We start from the raw sequence: 17,095 nt of genomic DNA on the forward strand, positions 1-17,095 counted from the left end.
GGGGGTGGGGTGGTAGAAGTAGAGCAGGTTGAGGGAAGTATTTTGCGTGACTACACATGTATAACCTATATCAAATTGCTTGCCTTCTCATTGAGGGGGGATGGGGAAGGAGGGAGAGAATTTGGAATTCACAGTTTTAAAAAGAATGTTATTTTTTTTACATGTAACTGGGGTAAAATAAAATACTAAACATAAAAAATAAAAGTCATAATTCTACTCCTTCTAGTAGCTGTGTGTATGCACACATGTATGTGTGTGCATGTGTTTGTGTGTGTGTGTGTGTGTGTGTGAGTGTGTATCCATCCATTCTCAAATACAGCTTTTCATTCTAAGGTCTTGAAGCATTTAGAATCATCATTAATTTCTAAAACTACTCTGTTCAACAAAGACTTGAAAATTAAAAAAAATTAAAATCAATGATAATGATAATTTATTTAAAGTAGATTTGTATTTTATATGTTTAATATTCCTAATTGATGTAGTGGAAAGAATACTAGACTGAGAGTTATGTGACCTAAGTTCTAGTCTTGGCCTTGTTACTACTTAGCTATGTAAACTTGGATGTGGTATTTCACCTTTTAGGACCTCAGTTTCCTGTAATGTAAGTGGGATTGACTAGATAATCTTTAAAGCTACTTTTGTTTTAAAATTTCTAATAAAACATTAAGCTTAGAAATCACATTTCAAACTAGAAGTAAATAAAAGAAGTACCATTTTATGAATTTGTTCTATATTGTTCCTTACATGATATATTGGCAAGAATACTGGTCTGATAGAAGTATATTGGAGTCTTGCCTCTGATGCTTAATTTATGTGTAACTTTCAGTTACCTATATAGCCGGTCTGAGCCTCAATTTCTTCATGTATAAAACAGGAATAACATGAGTACCACCGGTATTTTAGGACTGTTGTGAAGAGAGCTCCATATCTGTGGTTCTTAAACTTGTTGGTCTCAGGACCCTTCTAGACTGTTAAAAACGATTAAGCTCTTCCTCCCTTTCCCTCAGAGCTTTTTTTCATCTGGGTTACATCTATTAATATTTACTGTATTAGAAATTAAAATATCTTAGCATTATTATGAAAATAGTTTTGACCTTGGAAATCCCCTGAAAAGGTCTCAGGGACCTCCAGGGTTCCCTGGACCACACTTAGAGCACCTTTGCTCTATATAAATGTTAGACATTATTATTACTTCCCAGAATAACATGCATATAGCTTTAAAAAAGCCAGAATTTAATTATATAAAGTGAATTTGATTGTGGGGAAATTATAATCCACGCTGAAAATGCAACTGAAGTAAATAAGAAATGTGTGTGACATAACAAATTGTATAATCTCTTATATAGTGTGTTAGTCCACAATAGAACAAAGCTGCATGAAGAGATGACCTCAAAATATTAGTAATTATTACTTGTTTTTCTTTTCACCTGTCATTACCAGTGAAATAGGAGGAGGAAGAAGAAGAGGGAGAGGGAATAGGAGAAGAAGAAAATGGAAAGGTGGAAGAAGGGAAAGTGTGGGGGAGAGGGAGATGGAGAGAACGTGTGGGAGACAGAGAGGGAGAGAAGCATAGAGAGTGAGAGGGTTAAGGATATTTAGCCAAATTTCCAATGTCAAGGATCATGTCCCTTTTTCCTTCTATTTTTGCGTGAGAGAGAAAATTGAAAGGTGCTGATACAACTGAATGTGAACACTACTGGGATGGATTGAAATTCTAAGTACACTGGGTGAATTAACAGTGAAGGAGAAAGTGAAAAGACAGTTTGTGTGACACAGTGAATGCATTAGGACAGATGGGACTCTTGTCATCAAGTTTCTAGCTGATAACAGAACTACTGGTGACTACCTCTAGCTTGCTTTCAAAATACACAGAATATTTTTTTAAAAAACAATTTAATAAAAAAATGTCCACCCAAGCATCAGTGTTGTAAATTGTGTGTCAGCGAATTAGAATTTTATCTTCTCAACAATGTATAATGAAAGCTGATTGAAATGGTATTAAGCAAGAAAAAGGAACTCAATGTATATATGTAACATTCCTAGAAGAGAGAGCTTGTGTAATCAGAGGGCTAAAAATGGATTATTTCCAAACATAGACCATCAGATGATAAGTCTCTATCAACATTTGGCAAATATTAAAAATCACAATAAAATGTACTTTTTTCATCTAGGGGAGTTGTTTGCTAACTATTGAAATTTATGAATTCTGTATGGATTAAACCTCAGATTCCCAGTGGCTTAAGATACTTGATACTTCTAGGGATGAAAAAAAAAGTCATTGCTCTCCCTGGTATATAGGTGAGAGTGCTAGAGACACCTAATACTAAATAGTGGTTGCTATAGTAAAAGGGGCAGGGTTTGTGATGTGGCAGTGTTTGAAGTTATTTCCTGCCCATCCAAATAGGAAAATCTAGAGCAAATTTGAATTGAAGTATCTCTGCAGTAATATTCAATAGTAAGTGTGTTCTTAGAAACTTGCCTGTCCATTTAAATTTGTGTAAATCACTATATAAAACCTTGCAATTAAAAAGGACCTTTTTCAAAGTGAGTCATCACATATTAATATAGCACATTTTTTATTAGCAAAATATAGCACAAATTTTTAGCAAAATAGAGATAGGTCCCCTTATGATTCCCATTTAGTGGATGAGGAAACTGAGACTGAGTATATTTAAGTAACTTGCTCAGGATGACAAAGCTAGTAAGTATCTGAAGTAGAATTTGAACTCAGGTTTTCCTGACTCCAAGTCTAGCACTTTGTTCCTATTCTAAAGGGGTTTTTGATCAGTGGGCTTACTCTCTCTTTGCATGCAGATTATGTTTGTACATGCCTTATTTGATAATCTTTATGAGTTGCTGTGGCAATAAGAATTAATCACCTAGTGGCCAACTCTGTGGAAGAGCCTGTCTGCAAATAGCTCGTCTGTTTTATGAGTGATAGGCATATCTACAGTTGTTTGTGGGATACCTGGAGTCTTTCCAGCTGAGAAAGGGTGGATTTTCAAGAAGACTACACATCCTTTGAGTCCTCAGGATCACTTCCATGGCAGGATGAGTGAGTAAGGTGTCTGAGTAGAACTTCAGTGGAGGAGCTACTAATGTATCTTTTAAATAAAATCAAATCTGGATTTTTCACTTGTCAAGATCCCTTAATACAATTTATAAGTAGTCTGTCAGTCAAAGTACTCCTAGTCATGGCAAAAGAGGTAGGGCATTACTGATAATTCTGTTTTTACACATGCTGTGTTAGTAGCAGGTGCGAAGGAATATAGCATGTCAAAGAGAGACAGACACCTGCCCACCTACCCTATCCCCCCACTCTGCCCTCCTCCAGAGGCTTTGGAATCTCAAACATTTTGTCATATCAGGTGCAACACTGCAAACTGGCAAAGCATTTTAATGCTCTGCTTTAAACCACAGTCTGTTTTATTTTACAGATGGCTCTCCTAGCATTAAGGGTGCATGGAGAATGTTTATTATCTACCAATTTTCTTTTTAGCTTGAAAGACACTACTCAATACTAAGAATGACCTTGCTAGTAGAAACTTATTCCAGAAGAGACCACTGAAGTGAATACCTGTTAAACAAAAAGATCTGTGAAATGAATACGTTTCATAATAAGAAAAAGGAATGGAAAAGTGGAGCACCAAAGGAAAATGGATGATGCTTATATGAAAAAAACTGAAGCATCAGTAGCATTCAAGCAGTTGCAGTTGAATTTTATATATATATTTCACAGGTTATTTTCCTCCAAGGCAGTAATTTGAAATAAACAGTTATATTCAAGGAACATTCTAGTATATCTAATAATTACAGTTTCATTCATATGGTTAATCTGGCAGGTGTTTGAATTACCTAAGCAACTAGGCAGCTTGCACAATGCAGTGGATAGAGTTTTGGAGTTGGAGTCAGGAAGACCAGAATTTGAATCTTGACTCAGATACTTGGCTTTGTCATTCCAGGCAAGTCACTAAACTCTCAACTTCAGTTTCCTCATCTGTGAAATGGGAATAGTTAATAGAACCTACATCATACGGTTGAGGAAAAGATTAAATGAGATAACAAATTCAAGTATTTTAGAAGCCTTCAAGTATGATATAAATGTGAGCTGTTATTATGTTTTATTATTATCATCTAAAATACTAAAAGACATAGTATGGCATAGTACATAGAGAGCCTGCCTAAGAGTCAGGAAGACCTGGATTCAAGTCCTCTTTGTAATATGTACTGGCTATATGACTATGGGCAAATCACTTCTGGTTGATTCAGAAATCTCTCTAAAACTATATGTTATAGAGCAGATGCTGACCTGCCTGGTAGATAGAGCTTCTTCTTTGGCAGTTTCTTAGATCAAAAAATGATGCCGAGAGGTTTAGAATTATAGGTTTAGAGCTAGAAGGTAACTTAGAAGGTCATCCAGTCTGATGGCCCTGGTAGGGTTGAGTATGAGTGCCTGGAATAAAATAATTCATGGCTAAGAAGCCTTAAGATGAAACATTTTGAAATTTTGTATTATGTTTTTGTATTTTTAATCTGTTTTGTTGGGTTTTCTATAAAAATAATACAAATTTTAATAGTATTTTACGTGTCATAAAATGCTTTCTTCACAGTTCTCTGAGATAGGGATAGGACTCATAGATTATTTGAGTTAAGAAATTTAAAGGTGATCTAGTTTAATATTTCTATTTTACATATGAAGAAACTAAGACGGAGAGAAGAAAATTAAATTATTTCCCTAAGGGCATAAACTAATTCATGGTAGAGCTGGGATTCAAATGAGTCCCATTTTGCAGATGGAGAAATTGGTTCCAAAAAGGTCTAGAGTTACTCTGGTCATAAGAGTTAGAACCCAGGTCTCCTGACTCACAGTCTATTGCTATTTCTGCTACATACGTTACCTCTTTCATTCAGTCTCTCTGCTCTAAAACAAATACTAGGAAAATATACTCCAGTGACATTGTCTAGTAAACATTGACCCCTTTCTATAAATATAAATAGGTAGATTATGGCATTAATACATAGGGTAAATAGATTCTCTCTGAGTACATTCACATCTTTAACAGTGATAGTAGAAAGATAGATTGAGAGAGCTATACTTGAGGACTATATAACCTTGGAGAAGTCATATTATCTTTGAGTTTCAGATCCCTTCTCTGTAAATGAGGACTGGACTCTATGATCATTTACTGTATTTTACCTCATGATTGTTACAGATTTTATATCAAATTTTTTGTAAAAGAGTGGGTTGTGATTATTATGTGAAGTTTTTTTTAATTGTGCCAGTATTACTTAAAAATCATTTATTACTAAATTGTATTGCTGACAAATGAACTGTACAGTTTAGCTGGCAAGGGAAGATGCAAGTCTTGCCATATGACACGACCAGCCTTGCCTATCAGCCTACTCCCCTTGTGCCCATAGCTCTTCATTGTATTGAGAGACAGTACCCTTAGCACTGCAGTGCTCTAAACAAACCACACAAGTCAACTATCAATGCCCTAGAGATAAATGCAAATCCATATACCATTGGGGAAAACATTGCTACTCTGTTTACCTTTTAAGTTGTGAGACTAGCAAAATTATACCACGCAATGATTACATGATGAAAGGTCATAAACCAATTTTTGGACTGAAAAATAATAACAACACCAAAAAGCCCAAACCAAAATCACAGTGTGAGAACATTATGCAGGGACAATGACTGTGCAGTGAAATACGGTACTTCTTTCTAGTTCTAACATTTTGTGATTTTCCAGGTAAACTTAATCTCCACAAGGAACATTTAATCCTTCATGAGAGGTTATCATTACTGGATGTTTCAATTATTGCTTCTTCTAAGAGTCATTGTGAAGTCCCATCCAGTGGAATTTGGTAAAAACTTCATGTTTCAGATTTCCTGTGCATAGAGAAACTTCCCCAACTTGAAGATTTCAGAGAAAAACAGAAACAGAAACAAAAAGACATGCTAGGATGAAAAGTCAGTCTGGAACAACCCTTAATGCATTGTAGGCAGTATAGTAGTCGTTAAGAGGACAGCATTGCTCTCATAGAAGCCATGGAAATTTCTTAGGAACATGCAGAGCATTATGAATCTGTCAGAAGACTTAAAAATAAAACATTTATACTTACTGAACTATTTTAAGGGAGCTACTTAGATTGTGGGAGCATTTCAGAACTTCACTAGGAGGCCTTTTTAGAACAAGCAAAAAGCTGATGTATTGGGAAAGCCAGTATTTAATTTGAACTCAAAGGAGGAAAAACAAATCCCCATCTCAATTTTAAAATATTGAAAATTAAGAACTACTTTTCTGTACTAATAACTAATATATGTTACATCATTTTATGGCTACATAGCTTTATATATGTTACTTAATTTGACCTTTATGATATCCATGAGAAGAAAGGTAGTAAATAGCATTACTCTCATTTTATGGAAGAGGAAAATGAAGAAGCTCAGATAAATTACATGACATGTCCAAGGGTCACACAACTACAAAATATCAAAACTAGGAACCACACCTAGTTTTCTTTCCTGGAGCTCTTTCCATTATTTAGTTCTGACTCCATTAACTAATAAAATGTCAAAAAGCAGGAAATATCAAGTTCTTAGGCTGATTTTCAACCAATTCAAATCAATAAAAATTAAGTGTCTCTTATGATTAAGATACTGGGCTAAACAGTAGGGACAGAATTAAAACAACCTACCCTCAGGCATACATTCTAAGTGGATATATGTATACAGATGAATTAACTTGAGGTAGATACAAAGTAATACCACTGCAGCTTTAACAGAGAGACCAGTAATAATTGGGAGGATCCGGAGGGGTTGGTAAAACAAAAACCTCTACCAACCTCCAGGTAGATGGTGGTGCCAGAGCTTGTTGTTGTTTGTCCTTTGTCATCAAAGAGGACCATGACATCAGGGAGGTCATGCTATGACATGCACGTGAATGGGATTTAAGTGAGGGAGGGCTGTGCAGAGTCACCAACCTCACTTTCTCCTCCAGAGCCATCTGGGTCCAGAGGCCAGGTATTATAGGGAAATTGAAGATGCCAGAGATATCTTTGGAGCAGGGAGAGTAACATGTGATTAAAAGATTGATGACAATTACACATTCTTCTCTATAGACGCCTCCAAATGTAAATTTCAGTGTGCCTGGACCATGTTAGGGAAATACATTAAAATACTGAAGTTAGGACAGGTAAATGTGATATTGTGGCTAAAAACTTGGGCCCAAGTCCCACCACTGGCTTTGTGGCCCAAGGCAAATCATAGTCACTTCACTTGTGAGAGCCCTGGGGCCATTCTCTAAAACTGTAAGTGGACGAGAGGGAGCTAGCCTGCAGTGGTAGAGGGGGTTGATTGTCTTTTTGAGAATTCCCTTTCTCAGGGAAATTACAAGTTTTGTTCTCTCCCACCTTCTCCCAGCAGCTCCAACTTTGTACTTTCCTCCCTTTATCTTGCTGCTGGCATTTGACAAAGTTTTCATTACTCTTACTCTTCGCCCAGGTCTCTGGCAACTTGCTGCTGGTAGATACATTTTTTAGTCCTTCTTTGTGTGAATGTGATTCTTTTGATCTGAATCCTGCTTTCAGCCAGCATTAGTGATGAGTCATGTCTGAGTGCTATTTTGAATGTTAACTTCGCTCGGTAAAAACTTATATGCTTAAGGAAATGAAGGTCATTCATTGTGTTTCTGCATATAGTTTCCAGATATGCCTCTCAGGGAACTGAGGTTTCTATTTTCTGTGAACGATAATTTCTGGAGTTACCTGACCTTATTCCTTCCCACTTAATTCTACAATATAACACAGAAAAAATAAAAAAAGGTTGATTATAACTTAATGACATAGGACAACTTTTTGGTTTGATGTTTCTTGTTATGTAGCCCTCTAGTATTTTGAAATGGTATTTGAAATCACAAAATGTAAGAGCTAGAGGGCACTTCAGAGAAGGTACCATCTGGTCCAGAAGTCGGCAGACTATGACCCATAGGCCAAATACATCTGGTTTTTGTTTCACCTGCAATATGGTATATTTGAAATACAACAATATTTAAAAGTGTAAAAACCATTCATAGCTGCCAAATGATTGTAGTTTACTGAACTCTGATAATCCGTTCTCCTAATTTTTGTTGTTGTTTTATAAGGTCTAAGAGGTAAAATGTTTTGCCCAAAGTACAGTAAGTAGCAGAGTTAGGACTAAAATCTCTAGGATTTCAGCACCGGAAGAGACCTGAGAGGTCAACCAGTCTGATCTGTACCTCTCACAGGAATCTTCTTTATAAGGTCCCCAATAAGTGCCTACTCAGCCTTTTCCCTAAGACCTAGTGAGAGGGAATATAGTGTCTCCTAAAGTGGTCCATTATACTTCAGGATAACTCTAATTGTTAGGAAGTTTTTTCTGTCCATCATTTTGAAATTTCTTTGTCTCTAACTTTTGTCCTTTGGGGCAAAGTTAAACAAGACTGAAACCTCTTCTTCTAGACTGTTCCTCCTAAATCATCGCTCCTCCAGGTGGGATGTTTCCTTCCTGTTTCCTTCAACAGAACTTGTTGTAACATGGTTTTGATGGAATCTTAATAAAGCTGCCTCCATCCCCAATATTATAACTTCAACATAGGCCCAGCCCCACAGAACAGCAGGTGTGTCCATGTGATAGAATCCCAGCCACTGCCTCTACCTAGTCACTGCCACAGAGCCATTCCCACAAAAACACGTGTGTTCTTGTACTCAACCACAATCACATCATCCTTCTAAACCAAGACAGGACCACAATACCTATCTATCTTGACCAGACAGGACCACAATAGCTAGCCAATTAGAAGGCAACACGACCAGAATGTTTAACCACTGAACCATAGATGTGACCCCTCCTCCATAACCGAATCCCTTAACAAACTCCTCCTTCCTTTTTAATATTAATCATATTCCTATATTCTATGTAAATTTCGATCTTGTAATCAGCATCTTTACCGTATGAAAATTCCTCTTGCTCTTTTTGAAGCTGCTGGTTCCTCTTGGAACTTAGCCTGCTTCCTGAATATCTCAATAAATGCCTATACTTGGATTAGAGGTGGTCTTACTCTGAATTCTTTTGAGATGGTTCCACCACAACACATCATGAAACCTTAATAGTTTTTGGGTGGGCAAAGCCCCCACTGCAACAGTTTTGGCATCCCTGGGTGGGCCCAAGTCTCTGACTCTGATCTCCCCCTCCATGTGGAGCAGTCTCTTATTCATACCCTCTCTAATCTCAAGGTAAGCCTATCTTTTCCCTTCTCTTAGCTGGGCGGTCCTTCAAGAACCTAGGAAGGTTTGACTAGATCACTTGGCCTCTTGTGGCTGGCAAATTCCCTCTAGACAGAGGATGGTCTACTTGGGAATTTCATGGGGAGTTCTTTATGAACTCAATTCTTCATCCTTCAATGGGACTCCACTGAAGAGATGCATGTGGCTATTGGGGGGATTTCCTTAGGCTTACTAGCATTCAGTCCCAACTCCCATCCCATGGGACCACTAAACTTTAATAGCACCTGGTCTTTATGTAATCTGGAAGATGATTGTTTACATGGTGTCTTTCCCAGTAGAATATGAACTCTTTTAGGGAAACAACAGTGGTTTAGAGTTTATATTCCTGGTGCTTTGGTACATACTCAGTTGGCACTTAGGTTTGTTGACATATTTTCCACTTCTGTCTGACCTGATGTATTAGCAACCATACTAGCACACAGAGTGGGCTGCTAGCACAGGTTCCTTGATTTGCTTTTCTAAATGAAAGCTTTAAAGGAGTTAATATCTTACTTTAATTAACAGACAGATAAGGACAAATAAGTAGAAAGAAGTGAGTATCCAAGAACGAATCCAACAGACAGGGCTCCAACTGTCTAAACAAAGTAATACAAGCACCAACATATACCACCAGACTGGAGAACACCATCTAAGTAGTTGGGGGGGCGGTGGAGAGGCTCTTACCAAATGGCTACTCAGAGTCCTGTCCAGGGAATCAAAAAGTCCTCATGTGCAAGCCTCCAAAGTAAAACACCAACATCCCATTATATATAGTTTTCAACTAATAGGCTCAGAGCCAGAAGGCATCATAATTCATGTGGCTCAGTGCCTAATTAGCTTAGTGTCAAAAGGTGTGAAAGCTTTCCTAAAAGCAAGCCTCCTGTAAGAAACCCCCTCCTTAGGCAAGTTCCTCTCCCAGTGGACTCTGTGTGATTCAGTAGGTATCACAACTGTGAAAGCAGTAAGACATTTGTGATTAAAATACCTGTGTACCTTTAGACCTGGGAACATGACTCCTGTTCCAAGGGAAAAGGGCACACATGTGGTTACATAGGCCTAATGGACAGGGAAGATCTTTCTATTCCATTAACATTACACCTGAACAGAATACAATGGGACTATCACCTCCCTCATTCTCAACATTAGCTTTGTTGACCATTCTGTTACTCTCATTTGAGGTTACAATATCCAGATTTTTTTTTCTTTACACAACTTTTTAAAAATTTAATTCAGTTATCTTGTATTCATTGAGGTAATTTTTTTTTATCCAAGAATATGAATTCAGTTCTTCTGACTTTAATTTCAGGGCTCTTTATCCTAAAACATGCAAGATTATATATAGTTATACAGGATAAAGGACCCATTTTGAATTTAATAATGTAAATTAAGGAGTAATATTTTATGGGGGATATATAAAACAAACTTTATGGTTCTGCCATGATATAGCCTCTACCCTTAACTTTGCTTTGAAATTTCTCAATTTCGTTTCTCGATTTCATTTCCATTTCCTCTTTTCTTTCTAGTCTTATAACAGTATGAGTTAAAACATAAATTATAACATAGTTTAATATACCAATGAAATACACAAATGGCAAATACACAGTGGAAAATATATACAAAAGAAAATAAAACCTTTGCCTAGGCATCATCAACTATATCATGAGTGAATATTCGATGTCTTTAGAGGCAGCTAAATTCCTCAAAGGACAGAGAGAGACCTGGTGTCAAGAATACCAATCTTGGGGCAGAGGCGAGATGGTGGAGTAGAAGCAGGAAATTCTGTAACCTCCCCCCAGAACCACCTTAAATACCTATAAAATATGACTAAACAAATTTTAGAGCTACAGAACCCACAAAGTGACATGGAGAAACAAATCTCCCATTAAAGGCAACCTGGCAGTCCGACAACAAGGGTTCATCGCAGTGTGCTGGGAGCCAAGTGCAGTCATGAGCCACATATTTTCAGCCCCAGGAGGCAGTGGAAGCCAGAGCAGACTTCAAGAGAGTGAATCAACAGCAGCAGTGGTGGTTTCCAGAAGTTCCGACCCATAAACACCAAAAAGAAAGTAAAAGTTCAGTTGGAACTCTATTGGAAAGGAAGGGCACTGTCTGGCCCTTCTGGGAGAGAGGCAGCAGAGGCATGGTGGCTGCAGTGTGTGCCCTGTCGCTGACTCAGGATGCCCTGGCCTGCAGATTGGAGGGGAACCAAGTGACCATTCTGAAGGTAATTGTTCTTGCTTTGACCTGCTTGGATCTGGATTGATTTCTTGGGCGGTGGTCATGGAGTGAGAAATACCAGTTGCCAGTGTGGTGTATGTAGAGAGGCCACCCTCCTCAGACCTCTGACATTTGTGAAAACCCCAGCAATTTGGGACAAAGCTTTACTCTCTGGAAGCAGAGTTTTACCATGGCAAAGAGCTCAAGTAATTGACTGGCAATATGAACAAGCAGAGGAAGCTCAAACAGACCATAGAATCTTTTTTTTTTGGAGACAAAAAGAATCAAAGGATGGAACAGGAGGAAGACAATGAAGTCAGAACTCCTGAATCAAAAGCTTCCAAGAAAAATATGAAGTGGTTACAGGACATGGAGGAGCTCAAGAAGGATTTTGAAAATCAAGTAAGAGAAGTAGAGGAAAAATTGGGAAGAGAAATGAGAATGAGGCAAGAAAATCATGAAAAGAGAGTCAACAACCTGACTGAAGAAAATAACACCTTACAAAATAGATTAACTCAAATGGCAAAAGAGGTCCAAAAAGCCAATGAGGAGAAGAATGCCTTAAAAAGCTGAATTTGCGAGATGGAAAAGGAATTTCAAAAACTCACTGAAGATAATAATTCCTTCAAAATTAGTTTGGAGCAAATTGAAGCTAATGACTTTATGAGGAATCAAGGTACTATAAAACAGATACAAACAAATAAAAAAAATAGAAGGCAAAGTGAAATATCTCATTGGAAAAAACCATTGACCTGGAAAATAGATCCAGGGGAGATAGTTTAAAAATTATTGGGCTACGTGAAAGCCATGATCAAAAAAAAAGAACCTAGAAATCATCCTTCAAGAAATTCTCAAGGAAAATTTCCCTGATATTTTAGAACCATAGGACAAAATAGAAATTGAAAGAATTCACCGATCACCCCTTGAAAAAGATCCCCAAAAGTAAACTTCTAGGAATATTATTGCCAAATTCCAGAGTTCCCAGGTCAAGGAGAAAATATTATAAGTAGCTAGAAAGAAACAATTTGAGTGTTTTGGAAACACAATCAGGATAATACAAGACCTAGTAGCTTCTACATTAAGGCATCTAAGGGCTTGGAATATGATATTCCAGAGGTCAAAGGAGCTAGGATTAAAACCAAGAATCACTTACCCAGCAAAACTGAGTATAAAGTTTCAGGGGAAAATATGGTCATTCAATGAAATAGAGGATTTTCAAGCATACTTGATGAGAAAACCTGAGCTGAACAGAAAATTTGACTTTCAAATACAAGGACCAATAGAAGCATGAGAAGGTAAACAGGGAAAAGAAATCATAAGGAACCTATTAAAATTGAACTATTTTTACATTTACATTCCTACATGGTAAAACAAGAAGTGTAACTCATAGGACTTTGCTCAGTATGAGGATAGTTGAAGGGAATATATATGTATGCATACATATATATGTTTATATAGGAGGGTATATGTGCATGTAAATTCATATGTGAGTGTGTGTATATATGTGTACATGTATAAATAGGCAGAGGGCACAGGATCAGTTGAATAGGAAAGGATGATATTTAAAAAATAAAATTAAGAGGTGAGAGAGGGGGGTGGCCAAGTGGCGCAGTAAGAGCTCCTGCACTAGAGTCAGGAGACCCGGGATTGGTTCTGGCCTCAGATACTTAGCACCCAAACAAAATAACTGGCCTTGAGCAAGTTACTTAACCCCAATTGCTTTTAAATAAAAGAGGTGAGAGAGGAATGTAATGAGAGGAGATAAGGAGAGATAGAATAGGGCAAACTACCTCATATAAAAGAGGCAAGAGAAAACTGTTACATTGGAAGGGAAGAACAGGAAGGCAAAAGGGAATGGACAACCTTACTCTTATTGAATTTGGCTTAAGGAGGGAATAACATACACACCAAATTGGGTATCTTACCCTACAGAAAAAAGGGAAGAAGGGAATAAAATGGGGGATGATAGAAGGGAAGGCAGACTGGAAGGGAGTGTAGTTAGAAGCACATACTTTTGAAAAGGGGTAGGGTGAAAGTAGAACATAGAATAAGTGGGGGGGTGGGATAGGAGGAGGAAAATATAATCATTCTTTCACAATATATCTACTATGGAAATGTTTTGTGTAACTACACATGTATAACCTACATGGAATCGTTTCTCTTCCCAGTAGGGTTGGGTGGTGAGGAAAGAAGGGAAATAATCTGGAAATTAAAGTTTTAAAATCAAATGTTTAAAGAAAATTTATATATATATATATATGTGTGTATATATATATATATATATTAACATGCATCTGGGAAATAAGATATATAGGCACTGGGGTATAGAAATCCATCTTGCCCTACTAGAAAGTCAGAAGGGGATGGGGAGGATATAAGAGAGAGCAGACTGGGAGAAGGGCTATTCAGTAGGTCACTATTTCGGGGTTGGGTAAGGGAAATTCAGGGAGAATATTTGTAACTTAAAATCTTGTGGAAATGATTGTTGAAAACTAAAAATAAACAAATTTAAAAAAAGAATAATATTAAGAGAACAATAATTTAAAAAAAGAAAAAAGAATACCAGTGTCATGCTTACTAGCAGTGTTACCTGTACAAGTCACTTAACATCGGCTTCAATTACCTCATCAGGAAATTTGGGATAATAATAGCATCTACCTGTCGAAGTTATTGTGAAGATAAAATGAAATAATTTTTTTATAGTACTTTGTGAACCTTAAAGTTCTATATAAATGCTACTGATTATTATTTACCCTCAAGCTATTTAAATTTAGTATATACTGCTAGCTATATTTGTAGTAGGTAAATCTTGAACTCATCTAATTTGTGGCATAATTTTGGCATCATAGGGATTTTGGAAACAACTTTTGTCTTTATTGCAACATTATACTATTGTAAAGATGTACTTTTCCTTTAAATGAATTGATTGAAAAATTTATTTCCTACTTTCTCTATACTTGAAAATTTATAGGATCTTTAAAATAAATCATGATAACTCAGATACATAGTACATTAAATCAGGAAGTTGGCATATATTGCAATAAGACAATTCATGCTGTCATGAATATTTTGAACGCAAAAAAAGAGATTTACAATCTGAAAATATGTGAGTTTTTTTATTTGTTTGTTTTGCTTTTAGGGTAAGGAAGCAATAATTGAGGTAAATAGAAAATGACAAGCTTACTAAGTTTTCAAAGTTGTCACTAAAGAAGGTAATGTTTGACAGATATCTAGGAGTGACTAAGGGTGAGCTACTCCACAGGAAGTTTTGTGGTATAATAGAAAGGACTTGCATTCTAGTCCATACTTTATTATTAACTAGCTTTATGATCATATGCAAGGTCTTTGTTTCTTTGGTTTTTAGTTTCCCCAGCCATAAAATAAGGACTCTCCAATTTAAAATGGGAATATTTTTAAAGTTCCTGCTCATTTTATAGATATATGAACTAATGGTGTTCTGGTATTTGAAAGAATGGAATTCAGCCAGGTGAATTCTCAAGATTTCACATAGACTGATTACCCAATAGTATATATGATTGTCAATATCCATCTGTTTATTTATAAATTTTATTGCTACTTTTTGTTTTTATAATAGTCTTCTCCCCATAACTCCTTCCTCATGGATCCTTGTAACAATGAAAAACATTTATGTAAAACCAACCAATATAACGACTTTATGGAGAAGAGGGGCATATTACATAGTCAGACTTGCACTTTAGGAAAATAGCTTTAGAAGCTGTGGAAGATGGATTGTAGTGGGGAGAGACTTGAGTCAGGGAAACCAATCAGAAGGCTCACCTAAACTATTGTGTGAGGCAATGAAGGCTTACACTTGGATGGGAGCAATGTTAGAGGAGAGAAAGGGGGTTCAGTACCTGTTGCACTGTGGACCTTTTCCCCACCAACACATGATTTCATCCTTGTTAACACAAGTTTTTCTGCTGATGTTCTTTAAAACATATTGTCCTTGCTGTTTGTCACACTCCACCAGTGATCTTCATTTCCCTTTTCCTAACCCTTACATGATTTTGAATTCTGAAATTCTCTTTTCTGACCACAATCTCCCATATTTCTAATTGTTCCACTATGCTACTTCTCCTAAATTTATCGTTCATCCTCACTGTGATCTGTAATCTATCTTCCCTGTTTCCCTAGTTCATTGTTCCTGACTTTCCTTTTTTTATCTTTTTATAGTCTTGATTCTACATAGTTTACTTCTTTAAAGGTACTGTTCTTCATCCTAGGATCCTTTGTCTCCTTGTGCTTTTGCCATCCACAGTCTGATAATGCTTAACCCTGGGTTATCCTTGGCATTTACTTTCACTAATTTTACTCCTGACTTCCTAAGTGCTGCTCGGGGAGATGTCCAGCCATGAAAACTCTCCACAGTCAAAAGTTGGACTCTTTTACCAGTTGAAAAGTCTACCTTCTCAGAATTGTATTGAAGCAAAAAGAAACTTCAAGAGAGTCAGAAAACCAAGCTAATAAATAAGAGGTCAAAGGAAAATGAAGAAAGTTAATTGGCAGAAATATACATGATACTTCACTGTGCTTTTTACAATATAAAAAAAAAAACAGTTTAACTTAACTATTTATTTATTTATTTTTAAAAACTCAACTCTTTATTAACTACTTGCCAGAGACTAACCAGAATTGTTAACAGATTCAGAGATTGCGAATTCTGGGAAATTGCTTCAGAGGAGGTTTCCAAAATGTCTAAAAGAGGTATGATGAAGGAAGCTATTGTTTAAATATGTATTTTAGAAGTTTATTTATTTTTTAACATTGTAGTCACTCATAACATCTTCTCCCACAAAGTGGAGCTCCTTTTGTTAAAAAAAAAAAGAAAAACCCTTAAGCAAAAATAGGTGACAGTGACTACAACTGACAAAGGTGATTACAATCAATATATGCATCATTGTGCCTCCAAAGTTCTCTTTTAAAGAGGAAAAAGGGGCTCCATTGTTTTCTGAAACCAAGTGTGATTATGTCAATTACTCAAGAGTCAGGCTTCCTTTTAGTGTTCTTTTCATCTACATTTTTGCTGTTGTGTATATTCTTTTATTCATTCTGTTTATTCCACTCTGCATCAGTTCATACATATCTTTCCTTGCTCCTCAGAATTTCCCATATTTGTTATTCCTCACTCAACAGTACCATTCCATTATATTCTTTTCTTTTATTTTTTGCAAGGCAATGGGGTTTAATTAATTTGCCCAGGGTGGCACAGCTACTAAGTATCAATTGTCTGAGGCCACATTTGAACTCAAGTTCTCCTGACTCCAGGACTGGTGCTTTGTCTGCTCTGCCACCTAGCTGTCCCCCATTATATTCTTATGACATTCTTCAGTCAACAGATACCTATTTTTTTCTGATTCTTTTCTTATACAAAAAGTGCTACTATGATTATTTAAATAGTCACAGTAGCACTTTTTATGATACATATAAACATATTCACATATATATGTTCATACATGCAGACACATAAATATATATATCTGTCTGTCTATATATCTATTTATCTATCTATCATCTATCTATCTATCTATCTATCTATCTATCTATCTATCTATCTATCTATCTATCT

This window comes from Petaurus breviceps, unplaced genomic scaffold (assembly GCF_028583685.1).
Source record: "Petaurus breviceps papuanus isolate PSGF00001 unplaced genomic scaffold, PetGlider_PUasm1.0 76, whole genome shotgun sequence".
Taxonomy (NCBI): domain Eukaryota; kingdom Metazoa; phylum Chordata; class Mammalia; order Diprotodontia; family Petauridae; genus Petaurus; species Petaurus breviceps.